The sequence below is a fragment of the Cetorhinus maximus genome, unplaced genomic scaffold (genome assembly GCF_964194155.1).
Source record: "Cetorhinus maximus unplaced genomic scaffold, sCetMax3.hap1.1 HAP1_SCAFFOLD_442, whole genome shotgun sequence".
NCBI lineage: Eukaryota > Metazoa > Chordata > Chondrichthyes > Lamniformes > Cetorhinidae > Cetorhinus > Cetorhinus maximus.
In genome coordinates this window covers 160,681-178,087 of record NW_027596386.1, presented here as the reverse complement: position 1 = coordinate 178,087, position 17,407 = coordinate 160,681, and positions in this window count along the sequence as shown.

Sequence of the window (17,407 nt, the reverse complement as noted above, 5' to 3'; positions counted from 1 at the left end):
TGAACGGACACAGTACAATATAAACACAGAGTAATGAACTGACACACTACAATATAAACATAGAGTAATGAACTGACACAGTACAATATAAACACAGAGTAATGAACTGACACACTACAATATAAATACAGAGTAATAAACTGACACAGTGCAATATATACACAGAGTAATGAACTGACACACTACAATATAAACACAGAGTAATGAACTGACACACTACAATATAAACACAGAGTAATGAACTGACACACTACAATATAAACACAGAGTAATGAACTGACACACTACAATATAAACACAGAGTAATGAACTGACACAGTACAATATAAACACAGGGTAATGAACTGACACACTACAATGTAAACACAGAGTAATGAACTGAAACACTACAATATAAACACAGAGAAATGAACTGACAGAGTACAATATAAACCCAGAGTAATGAACTGACACAGTACAATATAAACACAGAGTAATGAACTGACACTGTACAATATAAACACAGGGTAATGAACTGGCACAGTACAATATAAACACAGAGTAATGAACTGGCACAGTAAAATATAAACACAGTGCAATGAACTGACACGGTACAATATAAACACAGAGTAATGAACTGACACATTACAATATAAACACAGTGCAATGAACTGACACGGTACAATATAAACACAGAGTAATGAACGGACACAGTACAATATAAACACAGAGTAATGAACTGACACACTATAATATAAACACAGTGCAATGTAATGACACGGTACAATATAAACACAGAGTAATGAACTGACACACTACAATATAAACACAGAGTAATCAACTGACACAGTACAATATAAACACAGAGTAATGAACTGACACACTACAATATAAACACAGAGTAATGAAATGACACACTACCAAATAAACACAGAGTAATGAACTGACACACTACAATATAATCACAGAGTAATGAACTGACACATTGCAATATAAACACAGAGTAATGAACGGACACAGTACAATATAAACACAGAGTAATGAACTGACACGGTACAATATAAACACAGATTAATGAACCGACACGGTACAATATAAACATAGAGTACTGAACTGACACAGTATAATATAAACACAGAGTAATGAACTGACATACTACAATATAAACACAGGGTAATGAACTGACACAGTACAATATAATCACAGAGTAATGAACTGACACACTACAATATAAACACAGAGTAATTGAACTGACATACTACAATATAAACACAGGGTAATGAACTGACACAGTACAATATAAACACAGAGTAATGAACTGACACAGTACAATATAAACACAGAGTAATGAACTGACACAGTACAATATAAACACAGGGTAATGAACTGACACAGCACAATATAAACACAGAGTAATGAACTGACACAGTACAATATAAACACAGAGTAATGAACTGACACACTACAATATAAACATAGAGTAATGAACTGACACAGTACAATATAAACACAGATTAATGAACTGACACAGTACAACATAAACACAGAGTAATGAACTGACACACTACAATATAATCAGAGAGTAATGAACTGACACAGTACAATATAAACACAGAGTAATGAACTGACATAGTACAATATAAACACAGAGTAATGAACGGATACAGTACAATATAAACACAGAGTAATGAACTGACACAGTACAATATAAACACAGAGTAATGAACTGACACAGTAAATATAAACACAGAGTAATGAACTGACACACTACAATATAAACACAGAGTAATGAACTGACATTGCAATATAAACACAGAGTAATGAACTGACATATTACAATATAAATACAGTGTAATGAACTGACACAGTGCAATGTAAACACAGAGTAATGAACTGACACAGTACAAAATAAACACAGAGTAATGAACTGACAGACTACAATATAAACAAAGAGTAATGAACTGACACACGACAACATAAACACAGGGTAATGAACTGACACAGTACAATATAAACACAGAGTAATGAACTGACACAGTACAATATAAACACAGAGTAATGAACTGACACACTACAATATAAACAAGGAGTAATGAACTGACACAGTACAATATAAACACAGAGTAATGAACTGACACAGTACAACATAAACAGAGAATAATGAACTGACACACTACAATATAAACAGAGAGTAATGAACTGACACAGTACAATATAAACACAGAGTAATGAACGGATACAGTACAATATAAAACCCGAGTAATGAACTGACACATTACAATATAAACACAGAGTAATGAACTGACACAGTAAATATAAACACAGAGTAATGAATGGACACAGTACAATATAAACACAGAGTAATGAACTGACACACTACAATATACACATAGAGTAATGTACTGACACAGTACAATATAAACACAGAGTAATGAACTGACACAGTACAATATAAACACAGAGTAATGAACTGACACACTACAATATAAACACAGAGTAATGAACTGACACAGTACAAAATAAAAACAGAGTAATGAACTGACACAGTACAATATAAACACAGAGTAACGAACTGACACAGTACAACATAAACACACAGTAATGAACGGACACAGTACAATATAAACACAGAGTAATGAATTGACACACTACTATATAAACACAGAGTAATGAACTGACACAGTGCAATATAAACACAGAGTGATGAACTGACACAGTACAATATAAACACAGAGTAATGAACTGACACACTACAATGTAAACACAGAGTAATGAATTGACACAGTACAATATAAACACAGAGTAATGAACTGACACACTACAATATAAACGCAGTGTAATGAACTGACACGGTACAATATAAACACAGAGTAATGAACTGACACAATACAATATAAACACAGAGTAATCAACTGACACAGTACAATATAAACACAGAGAAATGAACTGACACAGTACAATATAAACACAGAGTAATGAACTGACACAGTACAATATAAACACAGGGTAATGAACTGGGACAGTACAATATAAACACAGAGTAATAACTGACACAGTACAATATATACAAAGAGTAATGAACTGACACACGACAATATAAACACAGGTTAATGAACTGACACAGTACAATATAAACACAGAGTAATGAACTGACACAGTACAATATAAACACAGAGTAATGAACTGACACACTGCAATATAAACATAGTGTAATGAACTGACACAGTACAATATAAACACAGAGTAATGAACTGACACAGTACAACATAAACACAGAGTAATGAACTGACACACTACAATATAATCAGAGAGTAATGAACTGACACAGTACAATATAAACACAGAGTAATGAACTGACACAGTACAATATAAACACAGAGTAATGAACGGATACAGTACAATATAAACACAGAGTAATGAACTGACACAGTACAATATAAACACAGAGTAATGAACTGACACAGTAAATATAAACACAGAGTTATGAACTGACACTCTACAATATAAACACAGAGTAATGAACTGACAGTGCAATATAAACACAGAGTAATGAACTGACATAGTACAATATAAACACAGAGTAATGAACTGACACACTACAATTTAAACACAGAGCAATGAACTGACACAGCACAATATAAACACAGAGTAATGAACGGACACAGTACAATATAAACACAGAGTAATGAACTGACACACTACAATATAAACATAGAGTAATGAACTGACACAGTACAATATAAACACAGAGTAATGAACTGACACACTACAATATAAATACAGAGTAATAAACTGACACAGTGCAATATAAACACAGAGTAATGAACTGACACAGTACAAAATAAACATAGAGTAATGAATTGACACACTACAATGTAAACACAGAGTAATGATCTGACACAGTACAATATAAACACAGAGTAATGAACTGACACAGTACAATATAAACACAGAGTAATGAACTGACACACTACAATATAATAACAGAATAATGAACTGACACACTACAATATAAACACAGGGTAATGAACTGACACAGTACAATATAAACAATGTGTAATGAACTGACACAGTACAATATAAACACAGATTAATGAACTGACACAGTACAATATAAACACAGGGTAATGAACTGGCACAGTATAATATAAACACAGAGTAATGAACTGACACAGTACAATATAAACACATAGTAATGAACTGACACAGTACAATATAAACACAGAGAAATGAACTGACACACTACAATATAAACACAGAGTAATGAAATGACACACTACCAAATAAACACAGAGTAATGAACTGACACAGTACAATATAAACACAGAGTAATGAACTGACACGTTGCAATATAAACACAGAGTAATGAACGGACACAGTACAATATAAACACAGAGTAATGAACTGACACGGTACAATATAAACACAGAGTAATGAACCGACACGGTACAATATAAACATAGAGTAATGAACTGACACAGTATAATATAAACACAGAGTAATGAACTGACATACTACAATATAAACACAGGGTAATGAACGGACACAGTACAATATAATCACAGAGTAATGAACTGACACACTACAATATAAACACAGAGTAATTGAACTGACATACTACAATATAAACACAGGGTAATGAACTGACACAGTACAATATAAAAACAGAGTAATGATGTGACACAGTACAATATAAACACAGAGTAATGAACTGACACAGTACAATATAAACACAGGGTAATGAACTGGGACAGTACAATATAAACACAGAGAAATGAACTGACACAGTACAATATAAACAAAGAGTAATGAACTGACACACGACAATATAAACACAGGGTAATGAACTGACACAGCACAATATAAACACAGAGTAATGAACTGACACAGTACAATATAAACACAGAGTAATGAACTGACACACTACAATATAAACATAGAGTAATGAACTGACACAGTACAATATAAACACAGATTAATGAACTGACACAGTACAACATAAACACAGTGTAATGAACTGACACACTACAATATAAACAGAGAGTAATGAACTGACACAGTACAATATAAACACAGAGTAATGAACTGACACAGTACAATATAAACACAGAGTAATGAACGGATACAGTACAATATAAACACAGAGTAATGAACTGACACAGTACAATATAAACACAGAGTAATGAACTGACACAGTAAATATAAACACAGAGTAATGAACTGACACACTACAGTATAAACAGAGAGTAATGAACTGACATATTACAATATAAACACAGAGTAATGAACTGACACACTACAATTTAAACACAGAGCAATGAACTGACACAGTACAATATAAACACAGAGTAATGAACGGACACAGTACAATATAAACACAGAGTAATGAACTGACACACTACAATATAAACATTGAGTAATGAACTGACACAGTACAATATAAACAAAGAGTAATGAACTGACACACTACAATATAAATACAGAGTAATGAACTGACACAGTGCAATATAAACACAGAGTAATGAACTGACACAGTACAAAATTAACACAGAGTAATGAACTGGCACACTACAATATAAACACAGAGTAATGAACTGACACACTACAATATAAACAAAGAGTAATCAACTGACACACGACAACATAAACACAGGGTAATGAACTGACACAGTACAATATAAACACAGAGTAATGAACTGACACAGTACAATATAAACACAGAGTAATGAACTGAGACACTACAATATAAACAAGGAGTAATGAACTGACACAGTACAATATAAACACAGAGAAATGAACTGACAGAGTACAACATAAACAGAGAATAATGAACAGACACACTACAATATAAACACAGAGTAATGAACTGACACACTACAATATAAACACAGAGTAATGAACGGATACAGTACAATATAAACACCGAGTAATGAACTGACACAGTACAATATAAACACAGAGTAATGAACTGACACAGTACAATATAAACACAGGGTAATGAACTGACACAGTACAATATAAACACAGAGTAATGAACTGACACACTACAATATAAACACAGAGTAATGAACTGACACACTACAATATAAACACAGAGTAATGAACTGACACGCTACAATATAAACACAGGGTAATGAACTTACACAGTACAATGTAAACACAGAGTAATGAACTGACACAGTACAATATAACCACAGAGTAATAAACTGACACAGTACAATATAAACACGGAGTAATGAACTGACACACTACAATATAAACACAGAGTAATGAACTGACACACTGCAATATGAACACAGATAAATGAACTGCTACGCTACAGTATAAACACAGAGTAAAGTGCTGACATGGTACAATATAAGCACAGAGAAATGAACTGACACAGTAAAATATAAGCACAGAGTAATGAACTGATACAGTACAATATAAACACAGAGTAATGAACTGACACAGTACAAAATAAACACAGAGTAATGAAATGACACAGTACAATATAAACACAGAGAAATGAACTGACACACTACAATATAAACACAGAGTAATGAACGGACACAGTACAATATAAACACAGAGTAATGAACAGACACACTACAATATAAACACAGAGTAATGAACTGACACACTACAATGTAAACACAGAGTAATGAACTGACACACTACAATATAAACACAGAGTAATGAACTGACACACTACAATATAAACACAGAGTAATGAACTGACACAGTACAATATAAACACAGGGTAATGAACTGACACACTACAATGTAAACACAGAGTAATGAACTGAAACACTACAATATAAACACAGAGAAATGAACTGACAGAGTACAATATAAACCCAGAGTAATGAACTGACACAGTACAATATAAACACAGAGTAATGAACTGACACTGTACAATATAAACACAGGGTAATGAACTGGCACAGTACAATATAAACACAGAGTAATGAACTGGCACAGTAAAATATAAACACAGTGCAATGAACTGACACGGTACAATATAAACACAGAGTAATGAACTGACACATTACAATATAAACACAGTGCAATGAACTGACACGGTACAATATAAACACAGAGTAATGAACGGACACAGTACAATATAAACACAGAGTAATGAACTGACACACTATAATATAAACACAGTGCAATGAAATGACACGGTACAATATAAACACAGAGTAATGAACTGACACACTACAATATAAACACAGAGTAATCAACTGACACAGTACAATATAAACACAGAGTAATGAACTGACACACTACAATATAAACACAGAGTAATGAAATGACACACTACCAAATAAACACAGAGTAATGAACTGACACACTACAATATAATCACAGAGTAATGAACTGACACATTGCAATATAAACACAGAGTAATGAACGGACACAGTACAATATAAACACAGAGTAATGAACTGACACGGTACAATATAAACACAGATTAATGAACCGACACGGTACAATATAAACATAGAGTACTGAACTGACACAGTATAATATAAACACAGAGTAATGAACTGACATACTACAATATAAACACAGGGTAATGAACTGACACAGTACAATATAATCACAGAGTAATGAACTGACACACTACAATATAAACACAGAGTAATTGAACTGACATACTACAATATAAACACAGGGTAATGAACTGACACAGTACAATATAAACACAGAGTAATGAACTGACACAGTACAATATAAACACAGAGTAATGAACTGACACAGTACAATATAAACACAGGGTAATGAACTGACACAGCACAATATAAACACAGAGTAATGAACTGACACACTACAATATAAACACAGAGTAATGAACTGACACACTACAATATAAACATAGAGTAATGAACTGACACAGTACAATATAAACACAGATTAATGAACTGACACAGTACAACATAAACACAGAGTAATGAACTGACACACTACAATATAATCAGAGAGTAATGAACTGACACAGTACAATATAAACACAGAGTAATGAACTGACATAGTACAATATAAACACAGAGTAATGAACGGATACAGTACAATATAAACACAGAGTAATGAACTGACACAGTACAATATAAACACAGAGTAATGAACTGACACAGTAAATATAAACACAGAGTAATGAACTGACACACTACAATATAAACACAGAGTAATGAACTGACATTGCAATATAAACACAGAGTAATGAACTGACATATTACAATATAAATACAGTGTAATGAACTGACACAGTGCAATGTAAACACAGAGTAATGAACTGACACAGTACAAAATAAACACAGAGTAATGAACTGACAGACTACAATATAAACAAAGAGTAATGAACTGACACACGACAACATAAACACAGGGTAATGAACTGACACAGTACAATATAAACACAGAGTAATGAACTGACACAGTACAATATAAACACAGAGTAATGAACTGACACACTACAATATAAACAAGGAGTAATGAACTGACACAGTACAATATAAACACAGAGTAATGAACTGACACAGTACAACATAAACAGAGAATAATGAACTGACACACTACAATATAAACAGAGAGTAATGAACTGACACAGTACAATATAAACACAGAGTAATGAACGGATACAGTACAATATAAAACCCGAGTAATGAACTGACACAGTACAATATAAACACAGAGTAATGAACTGACACAGTAAATATAAACACAGAGTAATGAATGGACACAGTACAATATAAACACAGAGTAATGAACTGACACACTACAATATACACATAGAGTAATGTACTGACACGGTACAATATAAACACAGAGTAATGAACTGACACAGTACAATATAAACACAGAGTAATGAACTGACACACTACAATATAAACACAGAGTAATGAACTGACACAGTACAAAATAAAAACAGAGTAATGAACTGACACAGTACAATATAAACACAGAGTAACGAACTGACACAGTACAACATAAACACACAGTAATGAACGGACACAGTACAATATAAACACAGTGTAATGAATTGACACACTACTATATAAACACAGAGTAATGAACTGACACAGTGCAATATAAACACAGAGTGATGAACTGACACAGTACAATATAAACACAGAGTAATGAACTGACACACTACAATGTAAACACAGAGTAATGAATTGACACAGTACAATATAAACACAGAGTAATGAACTGACACACTACAATATAAACGCAGTGTAATGAACTGACACGGTACAATATAAACACAGAGTAATGAACTGACACAATACAATATAAACACAGAGTAATCAACTGACACAGTACAATATAAACACAGAGAAATGAACTGACACAGTACAATATAAACACAGAGTAATGAACTGACACAGTACAATATAAACACAGGGTAATGAACTGGGACAGTACAATATAAACACAGAGTAATAACTGACACAGTACAATATATACAAAGAGTAATGAACTGACACACGACAATATAAACACAGGTTAATGAACTGACACAGTACAATATAAACACAGAGTAATGAACTGACACAGTACAATATAAACACAGAGTAATGAACTGACACACTGCAATATAAACATAGTGTAATGAACTGACACAGTACAATATAAACACAGAGTAATGAACTGACACAGTACAACATAAACACAGAGTAATGAACTGACACACTACAATATAATCAGAGAGTAATGAACTGACACAGTACAATATAAACACAGAGTAATGAACTGACACAGTACAATATAAACACAGAGTAATGAACGGATACAGTACAATATAAACACAGAGTAATGAACTGACACAGTACAATATAAACACAGAGTAATGAACTGACACAGTAAATATAAACACAGAGTTATGAACTGACACTCTACAATATAAACACAGAGTAATGAACTGACAGTGCAATATAAACACAGAGTAATGAACTGACATAGTACAATATAAACACAGAGTAATGAACTGACACACTACAATTTAAACACAGAGCAATGAACTGACACAGCACAATATAAACACAGAGTAATGAACGGACACAGTACAATATAAACACAGAGTAATGAACTGACACACTACAATATAAACATAGAGTAATGAACTGACACAGTACAATATAAACACAGAGTAATGAACTGACACACTACAATATAAATACAGAGTAATAAACTGACACAGTGCAATATAAACACAGAGTAATGAACTGACACAGTACAAAATAAACATAGAGTAATGAATTGACACACTACAATGTAAACACAGAGTAATGATCTGACACAGTACAATATAAACACAGAGTAATGAACTGACACAGTACAATATAAACACAGAGTAATGAACTGACACACTACAATATAATAACAGAATAATGAACTGACACACTACAATATAAACACAGGGTAATGAACTGACACAGTACAATATAAACAATGTGTAATGAACTGACACAGTACAATATAAACACAGATTAATGAACTGACACAGTACAATATAAACACAGGGTAATGAACTGGCACAGTATAATATAAACACAGAGTAATGAACTGACACAGTACAATATAAACACATAGTAATGAACTGACACAGTACAATATAAACACAGAGAAATGAACTGACACACTACAATATAAACACAGAGTAATGAAATGACACACTACCAAATAAACACAGAGTAATGAACTGACACAGTACAATATAAACACAGAGTAATGAACTGACACATTGCAATATAAACACAGAGTAATGAACGGACACAGTACAATATAAACACAGAGTAATGAACTGACACGGTACAATATAAACACAGAGTAATGAACCGACACGGTACAATATAAACATAGAGTAATGAACTGACACAGTATAATATAAACACAGAGTAATGAACTGACATACTACAATATAAACACAGGGTAATGAACTGACACAGTACAATATAATCACAGAGTAATGAACTGACACACTACAATATAAACACAGAGTAATTGAACTGACATACTACAATATAAACACAGGGTAATGAACTGACACAGTACAATATAAAAACAGAGTAATGATGTGACACAGTACAATATAAACACAGAGTAATGAACTGACACAGTACAATATAAACACAGGGTAATGAACTGGGACAGTACAATATAAACACCGAGAAATGAACTGACACAGTACAATATAAACAAAGAGTAATGAACTGACACACGACAATATAAACACAGGGTAATGAACTGACACAGCACAATATAAACACAGAGTAATGAACTGACACAGTACAATATAAACACAGAGTAATGAACTGACACACTACAATATAAACATAGAGTAATGAACTCACACAGTACAATATAAACACAGATTAATGAACTGACACAGTACAACATAAACACAGTGTAATGAACTGACACACTACAATATAAACAGAGAGTAATGAACTGACACAGTACAATATAAACACAGAGTAATGAACTGACACAGTACAATATAAACACAGAGTAATGAACGGATACAGTACAATATAAACACAGAGTAATGAACTGACACAGTACAATATAAACACAGAGTAATGAACTGACACAGTAAATATAAACACAGAGTAATGAACTGACACACTACAGTATAAACAGAGAGTAATGAACTGACATATTACAATATAAACACAGAGTAATGAACTGACACACTACAATTTAAACACAGAGCAATGAACTGACACAGTACAATATAAACACAGAGTAATGAACGGACACAGTACAATATAAACACAGAGTAATGAACTGACACACTACAATATAAACATTGAGTAATGAACTGACACAGTACAATATAAACAAAGAGTAATGAACTGACACACTACAATATAAATACAGAGTAATGAACTGACACAGTGCAATATAAACACAGAGTAATGAACTGACACAGTACAAAATTAACACAGAGTAATGAACTGGCACACTACAATATAAACACAGAGTAATGAACTGACACACTACAATATAAACAAAGAGTAATCAACTGACACACGACAACATAAACACAGGGTAATGAACTGACACAGTACAATATAAACACAGAGTAATGAACTGACACAGTACAATATAAACACAGAGTAATGAACTGACACACTACAATATAAACAAGGAGTAATGAACTGACACAGTACAATATAAACACAGAGAAATGAACTGACAGAGTACAACATAAACAGAGAATAATGAACAGACACACTACAATATAAACACAGAGTAATGAACTGACACACTACAATATAAACACAGAGTAATGAACGGATACAGTACAATATAAACACCGAGTAATGAACTGACACAGTACAATATAAACACAGAGTAATGAACTGACACAGTACAATATAAACACAGGGTAATGAACTGACACAGTACAATATAAACACAGAGTAATGAACTGACACACTACAATATAAACACAGAGTAATGAACTGACACACTACAATATAAACACAGAGTAATGAACTGACACGCTACAATATAAACACAGGGTAATGAACTTACACAGTACAATGTAAACACAGAGTAATGAACTGACACAGTACAATATAACCACAGAGTAATAAACTGACACAGTACAATATAAACACGGAGTAATGAACTGACACACTACAATATAAACACAGAGTAATGAACTGACACACTGCAATATGAACACAGATAAATGAACTGCTACGCTACAGTATAAACACAGAGTAAAGTGCTGACATGGTACAATATAAGCACAGAGAAATGAACTGACACAGTAAAATATAAGCACAGAGTAATGAACTGATACAGTACAATATAAACACAGAGTAATGAACTGACACAGTACAATATAAACACAGAGTAATGAACTGACACAGTACAATATAAACACAGGGTAATGAACTGACACACTACAATATAAAAACAGAGTAATGAACTGACACACTACAATATAAACACAGAGTAATGAACTGACACAGTACAATGTAAACACAGAGTAATGAACTGACACAGTACAATATAAACACAGAGTAATGAACTGACACAGTACAATATAAACACAGAGTAATGAATTGACATACTACAATATAATCACAGGGTAATGAACTGACACAGTACAATATAAAGACAGAGTAATGAACTGACACACTACAATATAAACATAGAGTAATGAACTGACATACTACAGTATAAACGCAGGGTAATGAACTGACACAGTACAATATAAACACAGAGAATTGAACTGACACAGTACAATATAAACACAGAGTAATGAACTGACACACTTCAATATAAAAACAGAGAAATGAACAGACACAGTACAATATAAACACAGAGTAATGAACTGATACAATACAATGTAAACACAGGATAATGAACTGACACAGTACAATGTAAACACAGAGTAATGAATTGACACAGTACAATATAAACACAGAAAAATGAACTGACACACGACAATATAAACACAGGGTAATGAACTGACACAGCACAATATAAACACAGAGTAATGAACTGACACAGTACAATATAAACACAGAGTAATGAACTGACACACTACAATATAAACATAGAGTAATGAACTGACACAGTACAATATAAACACAGATTAATGAACTGACACAGTACAACATAAACACAGTGTAATGAACTGACACACTACAATATAAAGAGAGTAATGAACTGACACAGTACAATATAAACACAGAGTAATGAACTGACACAGTACAATATAAACACAGAGTAATGAACAGATACAGTACAATATAAACACAGAGTAATGAACTGACACAGTACAATATAAACACAGAGTAATGAACTGACACAGTAAATATAAACACAGAGTAATGAACTGACACACTACAGTATAAACAGAGAGTAATGAACTGACATATTACAATATAAACACAGAGTAATGAACTGACACACTACAATTTAAACACAGAGCAATGAACTGACACAGTACAATATAAACACAGAGTAATGAACGGACACAGTACAATATAAACACAGAGTAATGAACTGACACAGTGCAATATAAACACAGAGTAATGAACTGACACAGTACAAAATTAACACAGAGTAATGAACTGGCACACTACAATATAAACACAGAGTAATGAACTGACACACTACAATATAAACAAAGAGTAATCAACTGACACACGACAACATTAACACAGGGTAATGAACTGACACAGTACAATATAAACACAGAGTAATGAACTGACACAGTACAATATAAACACAGAGTAATGAACTGACACACTACAATATAAACAAGGAGTAATGAACTGACACAGTACAATATAAACACAGAGAAATGAACTGACAGAGTACAACATAAACAGAGAATAATGAACTGACACACTACAATATAAACACAGAGTAATGAACTGACACACTACAATATAAACACAGAGTAATGAACGGATACAGTACAATATAAACACCGAGTAATGAACTGACACAGTACAATATAAACACAGAGTAATGAACTGACACAGTACAATATAAACACAGGGTAATGAACTGACACAGTACAATATAAACACAGAGTAATGAACTGACACACTACAATATAAACACAGAGTAATGAACTGACACACTACAATATAAACACAGAGTAATGAACTGACACGCTACAATATAAACACAGGGTAATGAACTTACACAGTACAATGTAAACACAGAGTAATGAACTGACACAGTACAATATAACCACAGAGTAATAAACTGACACAGTACAATATAAACACGGAGTAATGAACTGACACACTACAATATAAACACAGAGTAATGAACTGACACACTGCAATATGAACACAGATAAATGAACTGCTACGCTACAGTATAAACACAGAGTAAAGTGCTGACATGGTACAATATAAGCACAGAGAAATGAACTGACACAGTAAAATATAAGCACAGAGTAATGAACTGATACAGTACAATATAAACACAGAGTAATGAACTGACACAGTACAATATAAACACAGAGTAATGAACTGACACAGTACAATATAAACACAGGGTAATGAACTGACACACTACAATATAAAAACAGAGTAATGAACTGACACACTACAATATAAACACAGAGTAATGAACTGACACAGTACAATGTAAACACAGAGTAATGAACTGACACAGTACAATATAAACACAGAGTAATGAACTGACACAGTACAATATAAACACAGAGTAATGAATTGACATACTACAATATAATCACAGGGTAATGAACTGACACAGTACAATATAAAGACAGAGTAATGAACTGACACACTACAATATAAACATAGAGTAATGAACTGACATACTACAGTATAAACGCAGGGTAATGAACTGACACAGTACAATATAAACACAGAGAATTGAACTGACACAGTACAATATAAACACAGAGTAATGAACTGACACACTTCAATATAAAAACAGAGAAATGAACAGACACAGTACAATATAAACACAGAGTAATGAACTGATACAATACAATGTAAACACAGGATAATGAACTGACACAGTACAATGTAAACACAGAGTAATGAATTGACACAGTACAATATAAACACAGAGTAATGAACTGACACACTACAATATAAACACAGGGCAATGAACTGACACAGTACAATACAAACACAGGGTAATGAACTGACACACTACAATATAAACACAGGGTAATGAACTGACACAGTACAATGTAAACACAGAGTAATGAACTGACATAGTATAATATAAACACAGAGTAATGAACTGATACAGTACAATATAAACACAGAGTAATGAACTGACACAGTACAATGTAAACACAGAGTAATGAACTGACACAGTACAATATAAACACAGAGTAATGAACTGACACAGTACCATAAAAACACAGAGTAATGAACTGACACAGTGCAATATAAACACAGAGTAATGAACTGACACAGTGCAATATAAACACAGAGTAATGAACTGACACACTACAATTTAAACACAGAGTAATGAACTGACACAGTACAATATAAACACAGAGTAATGAACTGACACATTACAATATAAACACAGAGTAATGCAATGACACACTACCAAATAAACACAGAGTAATGAACTGACACAGTACTATATAAACACAGAGCAATGAACTGACACAGTGCAATATAAACACAGAGTAATGAACTGACACACTACAATATAACCACAGAGTAATGAACTGTTACGCTACAGTATAAACACAGAGTAGTGAACTGACACGGTACAATATAAGCACAGAGTAATGAACTGACACTTAAAATATAAACACAGAGCAATGAACTGACACAGTACAATACAAACACAGAGTAATGAACTGACACAGTACAATATAAACACAGAGTAATGAACTGACACAGTACAATATAAACACAGGGTAATGAACTGACACAATACAATATATACACAGAGTAATGAACTGACACACTACAATATAAACACAGAGTATTGAACTGACACAGTACAATGTAAACACAGAGTAATGAACTGACACAGTACAATATAAAGACAGAGTAATGAACTGACACTGTGCAATATAAACACAGAGTAATGAACTGACAGAGTGCAATATAAACACAGAGTAATGAACTGACACACTACAATGTAAACTCAGAGTAATGAACTGACACAGTACAATATAAAGACAGAGTAATGAACTGACACACTACAATATAAACACAATGCAATGAACTGACACGGTACAGTATAAACACAGAGTAATGAACTGACACACTACAATATAAACACAGAGTAATGAACTGACACAGTACAATATAAACACAGAGTAATGAACTGACACATTACAATATAAACACAGAGTAATGAAATGACACACTACCAAATAAACACAGAGTAATGAACTGACACAGTACAATATAAACACAGAGTAATGAACTGTCACAGTGCAATATAAACACAGAGTAATGAACGGACACAGTACAATATAAACACAGAGTAATGAACTGACACAGTACAATATAAACACAGAGTAATGAACTGACACACTACAATATAAACATAGAGTAATGAACTGACACAGTACAATATAAACACAGATTAATGAACTGACACAGTACAACATAAACACAGTGTAATGAACTGACACACTACAATATAAACAGAGAGTAATGAACTGACACAGTACAATATAAACACAGAGTAATGAACTGACACAGTACAATATAAACACAGAGTAATGAACAGATACAGTACAATATAAACACAGAGTAATGAACTGACACAGTACAATATAAACACAGAGTAATGAACTGACACAGTAAATATAAACACAGAGTAATGAACTGACACACTACAGTATAAACAGAGAATAATGAACTGACATATTACAATATAAACACAGAGTAATGAACTGACACACTACAATTTAAACACAGAGCAATGAACTGACACAGTACAA